This window comes from Rhyacophila brunnea, unplaced genomic scaffold, assembly GCF_057557595.1.
Source record: "Rhyacophila brunnea isolate RB1 unplaced genomic scaffold, BYU_Rbru_1.0 scaffold_120, whole genome shotgun sequence".
In the NCBI taxonomy this organism is placed as follows: domain Eukaryota; kingdom Metazoa; phylum Arthropoda; class Insecta; order Trichoptera; family Rhyacophilidae; genus Rhyacophila; species Rhyacophila brunnea.
The window spans coordinates 152,599-163,125 of NW_028232775.1; positions in this window are offsets into that span (position 1 = coordinate 152,599).

Here is a 10,527-nt window from a genome sequence, read left to right on the forward strand (position 1 = left end):
ATATTTATAAGATTTATTTCATTGAGAAATTAAAGTTTTTCATTTTTAAAATAGTCAATTTTAAGTTCGCAGATGATAAAACTATTAAAGGAAAATAATATGTTCATAAAATAGCGTAAAAAAATATTTAAAAAAAAAAGTTAATAAATTTTTAGAAGAAAAAATGTAACAAAATACGATCTTTTTTTAAGATACCCACATATTTTTATGGTCCACTTTTGCGTATCTATTATTTTAAAACATAAAAAAATTTAAAGAAGATAAAATAGTGTTAAAGATAGTTATATATGCAATAATTATATTATATATTATTTTAAACAGCGGTAAGCTTTTTTATTTTTTTTAAAGTTTGTAAATTCGTTCAGAATAGTATATGTATTAAAGATTTTTTTATGTTTTAGAGTATTTTTTGTTACCTTTTTTGCATCTCTACCATTTTTGTCTACTCTTTGACTTCTCATCCCAAAAATGTTTATTCTGTCAGTATTACAAAGCAATGAAACGATAAAAATCTAAAATTTGTGTAAAATGGAGCTTAATTTGCCTTTCATGTAATAAAAAAATGTATTAAAATCCTTTTGCTTAATTAATCTGTATAAAAGCATCATCACTTATGATTTATCTATAATGTTTTGAGAAAATAAATGACTTATTTTTTATAAAGAAAATGAATAAAGTACATATAAAGGTATGTGTCGGTGGAATTAGTGAATATTTACTGGAATTTAAAATATATAAAATAGACCTTTCTTTTTAGCTTGAAATTCTTAAGAAACAGAAAATATTTCACAAATAAATCAATTTTAATAAAAGTGGATTTGATATTTAAATGAATTTATGGATTCTATTATATTTCTTAGCATTGATATGTACGTTTATTGTACTTGTGGTTGGTAGAAATAATGTCAATTGTTAAACAAGTAATAGAATAAATTTTATATTTAAAGAATGTATTTATTTATGGGTTATTTTTTGTATCAATTTGATCTATTTAGACGTAGTCAGCCCATTGGGAATATTTCAAAAGTTCTTGATACATCTTTCGACCCATCCCAAAAATATATTCATCAATTGCTCTGCATTTCTCAAATAAGATGAGTATAAGTGTCTTTTGGAGTGCTATAGCTTGCATGTATGCTTCTACTTCGTTCGGAATTTTTAACTCCTTGACATAATTTAATGGAATTCTGTCACCACCCATCCCAAGTCATCACATATGGCATTATTCTTGTTTAACATTGTAAATTTTACAGTTTAATTTTCCAAGATGTCATACTTCCTATATTTTTCATTCTCATATTTAGTTAAGTTGTCAAGGCTAGTTATACCTATTTCAATCAACGCTATCATATTTTAGTTTTTATCATATAGAAAATATCTTGTCTATTTTTTTTGATATAAATATCTGTTTTTATTTGGGTATCAACCTTTATTTATGAATTTTGGTTTTCGCAGATCTCTTGTACTGAAAGAAGTTCTGATTTTTTAGGTTGTTTTGAAATTGTATCGTCTTGATATGAGAAAATGAAGAAATCTTACGATTTCATTGTGTCTTCGCATGTAATCATGACTAACATTTTCTTGTATCTTATTGCACGGCGATCAATTGTTTTCATGGCTTCGTTACAATATAGGCATTTTATTCACTCACCGAAAAAAACATTTCTGTCTCGAATTGAACAGAATTTTCATACTTTACTTGGTTTAATGTTTTTGTCTTTTATCCATCTTGACACCCCCAAAATATCAACAAAATTTAAGGTTTAAAAGTTTATTTATGCAAATGCGCTATGTGCAATGTATGAATAATCATATCAGAATAGTTAGGAATAATGATTTAAGAAGATAAAATACAAATTAAAAAAATATATTTATAAAAAATATAATAGGAAACGACGCTTTTTAAATATCCGATCAATTATATTTTAACATATATGCTGAAAACATTATAAAAAAAATAATTATGTAGGCTCGGTTTTTATATCTGGTATATTCTGATGCGACAAATTGTTTTGTTAAACGCCTTATGTGTGAAGTTTATATGGCTAGAATTGCTGATAGGTATTCACATGACTGCATATTGCTAATGCCTTGAATGCTAAAAAAGATCTGGATTACTTGAATGTAAATTAAACGAATTCATTTTACGTATTTTCTGCAAAATATCATGCAAAAAATGCTTTCTTGTGTCTGAATATACATTTTCTACATTACAATTAACTAGAATCTAAGAATAAATGGAAAAATTAAAATTTTTCGTCTGAAATTTTTTTTTAAAATTTAAATGTTCAAAATCTAAGTTTTAACATAAGTCCTATTTGGGAAAATTAAATTTGATTCATATGAAGAAAAGAAGATTATATTTACGTTTCTCTCGAAAACCGAGTTTTTTTAAATAATTTTTGCAAAATATATTTATATTATTTTTTTTTTGAATTGTACGAGAATTTTTTTTTTCTAGAACTGACGATGTTTCTTTTTTTCCTCATTAGGAACTTTATTAATTCTTCTATATAAGCATATTGATCGTATTTTTGCAAAGAAACATCAATTATATTTTTCTAGCTCGATTTATGACTTTTAGTTCATTCATACTATATATGCTTCCCTTGTGGCAAAAATCACCAAAAGTTTGTTGACTATAAATTTATAAAAATTATTTTGCTTTTTTTATTAATTTAAGCTCATACAAAAAAAACGTACTGAGGAGAAAACTTTAATATTTTAGTCTTTAAGATAGAGGATTTATTGTTTATGCTGTAAACATTATGAGACGGAAATAAGTAATAAGTAAACCTTTCTTAAAGGAATTTAAAGTGTCATATAGTATTTACAATATCACAAAATTGTAAATAGCCTATTCAAAAGAAAATTTGCTGTTTTCTTTCATTGAAATTAAAGAAAATCAAAAACAAACTGGGGTTAAATTAATATTGGTAAATTGAAATAATAATTTTTTGGGTGGTGATCATAATAAAAGCCGAAACTATCTTCTCCCGGTATTTAATAGATATAAATATTTATTTAAAGGGCTAAACTGGTAAAAATAGGGTTATCCGCATCAATAACTTGAGGAATGCTATTTAGTGGAACTGTAAAAATATTTCATTGATGAAACATGAAATGTTGCGGTTGCATTTAAAAGAGTCGTATGTTATGATGCTAGGTATGGTTTTGGGTACTAGAATTTGTTCGAAAAATAGGGTTTCAACAGACGCATATGTTAAAAAGTCTTATGCGAAAAGTATGATGAATTTGTTACAGAGAAGTATTGAAGGAATTTTAAAAAAAGCCATGTTCTATAGAGAAATTTAAATTATTTTTTATTGATAGTAAAAGATAAAAATATAAAATTAAACCATAAATAAAATTTATTTTCCTTTTCATAAATTTATTATCCTATTTCTGGCTTAGAAATAGATTTAGGATTTTATCGTTGAATCCAAAACCTTAAATTCAATTTTATGTTGCTAAGATCAAACATATTATAACAAAAGAATTTATATATCTAGTAGATATTAGTGTCAATTAAATCAATAAAATATTCATTGCATATTATGCACAAAAAATAACGTAATTTTAATTTGATTCTTATTTTTAGTTGAAAAATTACTTGTCGTATCATTATTTTATAATTAAGCGGACTACTGGTAAGATTTTTATTTCATTACAGGAAAAAAATTTCTTTTAACGAGCTTTAAATTCTTTTTGGGCAATGTTACTTGTTTATTTATAACGAATCTTGGTTGTCGTGGACTATTGTTAAAATATATAACATTCTACAAAGAGCAATTTAAACTGTATACATCTATAAATATTACAGAAATATATGAAAATATATGTTTTTATTAATAAATTATGCGCTTATATTCTATTAATTATCAATTCTTTTAAATTATATTTATTTGTAAAACAATACGTTGCATCAATAGAATATGGTATTGATATGATAGTGGATTGATTAGATGGCATGTGCAATATTTTCGTAAAAACCTGTTGTAATTTGGATTATAAAAAAAATTTAATTAAAATGACAGCAATAAGAAAGTTTAAATTTTTGAATGATGCCACACATCTTTTTTTTTAATGAATAATTTTATTTCACACAATTAAAACAAAACAAATTTTAGATGTGTTTTTAATTAGGTAATGATTCTGGCGCACAATAATTATATCAAAACTTGTAATTTTATATAACCGTGTAATTTTAATGTTAAAAAATGTCACGTTTTCTAATTATTCATATATGTACTATAGGTTTTTATGCAAAAATATATGGCTTTCTAAAAGTCTACATTAAAATTTCAAAATATCTTGGGCGTTTATTCAGAACATAAGCTAATCAATCACCATAAAATACTTATAAATCGACTTTTATAGAAATCTGGTCTAATACCATTTTTCATGGATTCATTTTTATATTCTGGTGCAATAAGAAATATGTATTTATTACTACATATAAATTAAATACACATATACCGAAATAAAGATTGAATTATTAAGATTTATCGCATAATGATTGCTTTATATTTATATGTTGCAGTAGAGTGTTGTTATATTTTATTTTTTGTTAAAAAATTAGGGGTATAGATTGAATTTACGATTGTTTAAAATTACGGCATGGCCAGCCTGAAATCAAGTATAGCGCAAAACAAGATGAAATTCTTTAGGAGATATCAAAATTTGTATTTTTTTAATTCTAATTATATATAAAAAATCGACAACGAAATAAAATTTATTGCAAAAAAATATGGTATAGATAAGCATCAATCATTTTAATTTTTTGCTGTTTTTAAGATTTTCAATTCTATAATATTTTCTTCTAGTTAAATTGAATTGATTACCTATCATACATCATAATTAATCACTGGGTTTTATCTATTTCTATTACATCTTCTAGGGTATCTATTCTTTTTATAAGACTGTAAAATAAGATATTTGCTCAAGATTTCTATATTTTGCTGAATGTCATGATTTTGTTTGAGATATCGACTCTTTCGGGTACCTTCTATGATATTGTGGTAACGCTTTATTCAATATTATGATATATGTAAAATCTTTGTCTTACACATGAAAGGTAATATTAAAACTAATATTACAAATTTTTTTTGTCTATTTTAGACATATTTTATATCATCTATACTAATTAGGCATATTTCAATAAAAGTGATACATTTTTTTCTTGTATTATACGATTTTTTACAGGTATGGCCCTAGAAAATACAATTTATGTCTTTATTCTCGTATCTGCCTTCATCTTAACATGTATCTCTTAATTTTTTCTTGCTCTGAGCGCCTGTAAATATATCCTTTTTTTTAGAAAATATTTCTTTCTAGTGTGATAATTATGAGCCTTATTGGTTATTGTGTCTCTTTATGTAATCTTGTTCTATATTTTTTGCAGTTTATCGACTGTTTTTAAATATTCATTGCATTGAGCGCATAATATTTTCTCGCTGCAAAAAAAATGTTCTCGTCTTGAATAATCAGATTCTGGCTTCTTTTACTGGTATTGAGATTCCTTAATGTATCCACTATGAAGAAACTACAATATTCAGCGTTTTTTTCTTGTAAGCATCGAAGTGTTTTTGATTTTATTCAAACAATAATTTTTTTTTGCCAGCACTTGCTATTTATGTATTTTAAAAGGGCTCAAAACCTATGAATGGTCATTGATCAATCTAAGTTTATCGCAGTAAGATCTTTCATTCTAAAAATGGCAGTTTTTATATGCGACATGTTTCTTTCCTATTATAATTGATTTTATGGCAGCGGAAATGTCTTGAACATGATTTAAACTTTTTTTGGTAAACCCAATTCTAAGAATATTCTTTTTTAGACTAAACACATCACACATGATGGTTTTTAGCTTTTTTTTGTGCGTAATTCATAGGCTTCTTTTATAATAATTTAATTTTTTATTATCATATATCTTTTTTTAGTTATCTTACAAATATTTCATCAGCAATACTGCATTATTTTTATATAGTCAAATGTTTTCTTTGGCTCTAAGCTCAAGATTGTAAAAATGTTGTACCCTTTCAAGTTTTTGTTTCATACTTTATTGCAATTTTACAGTTGCATTCTCTTTATATAGTACGCTAGTATTGCAGGCATTTCCTTCCCGTCTTTATCCTATTGAAGCGGGCTTTTTATGTGCTTTCAATATATTTTGTTGTTGTCGATCATCTTTATTTATTTCACCTATATTATCAAAATGCCGTGCGGCTTCTCCCGCTATAAATTGTAAGCTTTGATCGTCTTACGCTAAGATCTCAAGTTCAACGATAATAAAAAAATAATGGTCATGAGCAAAACGGACATCAAGTTATCGAATGACAGACCTGACATTTTTGAATATGACAAAAAATATTATTTTATCTCTCTGATCGAAATTGACGTAACAAGTATTGACGATACAAACATAGTTATAGGCGAAAAATTGATAAAACATGACCTGCTAGCATTGAACTATCATCTATATACAAATGCAAGATAAAAATTATCCCATATGTTATAACATGGGACGGTGTGATGACACGATATCATAGAAGGTATCTGAAGGATTATGATGTCACGAACCAGGTTAAGGCATATATTTAAACCTTGGGATTAAAAAAACCCTTGAATGAAGGGGTCTCAAAAGAAGGTGGGGTATTGAAGAAGGCTTTTAAGAGGAGAAGATAGCCGAAAGTATAAATACGCTGTGCGTACAGAGAATCATAAAAGCTGTGACTGATAACAAAAACTAAAATTAAGACCCTTAATTTAGCCCATTGACAAAAAAAACTTAATGGTTATGAACATATTGTTATACTTTGATGGCAAATGCTGGAACTTTTTGTGTTTTAGATTCGACATATTGGATTTATATGCAGAATAACAATAAAATGTGGTAAACAGATATCCTACTTATTACTTTTCGTCTTTTTATCCTGTATATCTTTGTGTTTAGTCTTAGGGATGTATTTCCATTATTTGTGTGCAGATATGCATTTAATCACCCACTCAGCATATTTAGTTTTTAAATTTGCTAACTAGAGATTTGTAATTTATTTACTAGAGTGCCCTGTAAAATCAAACTATTTCAAGTGCAATTATTACAATTCTCGATGCTAACAGAAAATTATCATGGCCTGTTCCTTAGAATCTTGTGCTTTTGGACTATTCCAAGTATATTTTCAGATAATATAATTATGTATTCTTTTCACTTACAATATCATTCTAATTGACAGGTTATTTGTTTTTAAATATTTTATATCCATGTTTTAGGTCTTAATTTTGTTCATCAACAACTATTTTTTGGTAAAAAGTTGTGCTTCCCAATTAAAAACATTCCGTATCACAAACATTTGTATGGCCTTTCGTTTTGCTGTACATGTATCATGTTAAGTGCAGGTATGTCGTTTTTATAAAAAATAATTATAAATATAGTCGCATCATGTAGCTTCCAGATTGGTAAAAACATAACATATCATAGAATTCGGTTTCTGATAAATATATAAAAAAAATTTTCTCTAAGACTTTATGTAGGTAATAATCTTGTGTTTACATATTTATGCGACTTTCGCTATTATTTTAGCCATGAATTCAGTTTTAATTTTTTTATCGGCTTTAATTATAGGTTGTGTTCGTCTTGTGCAGTATCAATAGAATCCTTGGTGATGACTTTAAATTGAATTTTTCTTGTAAATTCTTTTTTTTGACATATTGCTCTATTTTCTAAAGAAATATACGTTTATTAATGTTATTTTGGTTTATTATTTTAAGCACATCACCTTTACTATCAAGAAACTTATTATTTTAACGTATAAATTTTCATAGGAATTTTCAATCTTAATACATACTTGTACTTCATTCTACGTACTTTGCAGTCATTCATTATTAATTCTAAATTTATAATATTTTTTTTCCTCTTTAGAGACGTGGTTTTTTATATTTACTGCAGGCTTTGCTCTTGGATTTTCATAGGACTTCTGCACAGCTTCTGGTATTTTTGTTCTACTACAATTCCTTTGGGGTAATTTCTCGTGTTTTAAAAAGGGACCGCAAATTTAACGGCTATACAATTTATTTTTTAAGCTTAGTACAAGATATTATTTTGTTCTTCGACGTTCTTAGTTCATATTTGCCTTAACGCAATTATTGTTTTAAGAAAATATTTTTGCATATATGTAAATATTTTTGTTTTTAAGCTATAAATTGTTTTCTTCAATCTCTTCGTCTCTATTTCCATAAATTTCTATCTTTTCTTCATTTGTCGTCAGTGTTTTTCAAAAAAATTGATAGTGTGGTCTTAATATGAGACACATTTTTTTAAGTTGCAAATATCATGGTGGTTTACAAAGCTTTTTGTTATTAAATACCAGTATTTTTGAAAACAGTTCTGGATCAGACGTAAGCCCACTAAAATAAATGATTTATATACAAGGCTTCAAGTTGGCATTCGACTATTTTTATAGAGATCTGTGGTATGATAATATGTGTTTTCACTAGGTTAAACACACTTGCTGGACTTGAATGTTGTTTCTGAATCTGTTTTTAAAAATTTACATCTTTATAATTCTCAAATATTTTTTTTTAAGAAACCAATATTTTTCGTAACAAAGTATAGTTTTTATGGTTGCATTAGCCCTTTTAATATAAAAATTATGAAAACAGCTATTTCGAATGGGGTAAATATTCTATGCAGAATCAATAAATGATAAGATTTAAGAATTGAATTATACACACACAAAGGCAGCGTTAAATTACCAAACAGATATTTATGTCGTAAATTGCAATTATTACAGCATAAACTGTATACATACCTATAGTAAATAAAATTTTAAGTTTTGCATATACACCTGATTGTAGAGCTTCTACAACCAAAAATCGATAAATACGCGCATATAAAAAATAAAATTTACCAATATAAATATAAAATTTAAATACAGTAGCTGTAACTCGATTTACGTGAATAATTATAAATCTTAAAGTTTTTAGTACATAAAAATATAATTTAAAAATTATCTTTTTAATGGGTTAAAACTACTTTTTAATTTATTTTTTTATTCATATAAATGAAACTTATAGTAAACTGTCAAATTAAATATTTGTATTATATTTCTAATGCGGAAACGGCCGTACTTCTCTTATTTCTTTATTTAATATTTTACTTTATATTGTAGCTCTGCAAAATCATAATATAAATTTGTATCCAACTATAGCATAAATGAATTTTGTTGTACTTAGAAGAGGGCATACTAGCATAAAAAAAGAAAGTACGATGCTAAGGTGATAATTAAAGCAATAAAAGACATATAAACCCTTAATAAATAATTTCACAACACATTTAATTAATAATGTAAATAAAAAGGAAGCAATGATGGTCATAATATAAATTGTATTTGTTTCTATTCATCTACTTATATTACTGACAGTGTAAATTTGATACTAATTATAAATTATAATATACTTACAAAACATTGGGATTGCGAAAAACCCTTGAATTAATAGGTCTCGAAAGAAGGAGGGGTATTGAAGAAGACTGTGAAGAGGAGAAGATAGCCGAAAGTATAAATACACTGTGTGTACAGAGTATCAAGCAAGCTGTGCCTGAGAACAAAAACTAAAATTACGACTATAAATATAGCCCATAAATAAAAATTACATACTTACAAAAATTATTAAAGTGAGGGTATCGAATAAGCTAATAAAATATACGGTTTTTACGTAAATACAACAATTGGATCTTGCAAATTTAGATTATAAAAATCAATTTGAACCATAAAATCAATATTAAAAAAAAGGAAGCTTGTAAGTAAAGAAAATCGATAATTTATGGTATCATAAAATACACTTTATTTTATAAAAATATTTTCCGTAATTATATAGACAAATTTATCAATGCTAATATGAATCAAGAAAATATTAAGACTATTAAACATAAAACATATAGAAAAACAAAATTTTTTGAAAAAATGAACGATCTATTTATATGGATAATTCGAAATTGAATGCGATGCGCAAATAAAAATTACATGCCTAAATTTTAAATTAAAGCGTATATTAAAAAATCTATAAATTATATATTACTAAAGAAAATCAAGTTACAAACCAAATCTAGCTATATATATTAAAACGCTAGGCTTAAGGAAAACTGTGATTCTAATAGGTTTTGAAGAGAAGAGAGATATCACAAAAGATGCAAAAAAGGGAATGTACCAAATGTTTTAGATTTATGAGCAGAAAAAGAATCAAACACGTCATGCTTGATGAGAAAATCTAAATTCACTATTTTAAAATCAACCCAGTAATAAAAATATACTTAATTCAATCATATTAGACATAAATACGTATCAGATAAATTATTTCGGAATCTATACATCGTTAATAGTTTGAATCTTTTTTCTGGATAGATTTGGCAAATTTCCTGTGTGCATAGATAATTCATAATTTCGCCTTTTTTCCCCACTTCAAGTCTTATTCAATACTTCCCCATTTTATCAAGCATATATTTTCAAGGTATTATCTCCTTTGTTTAGT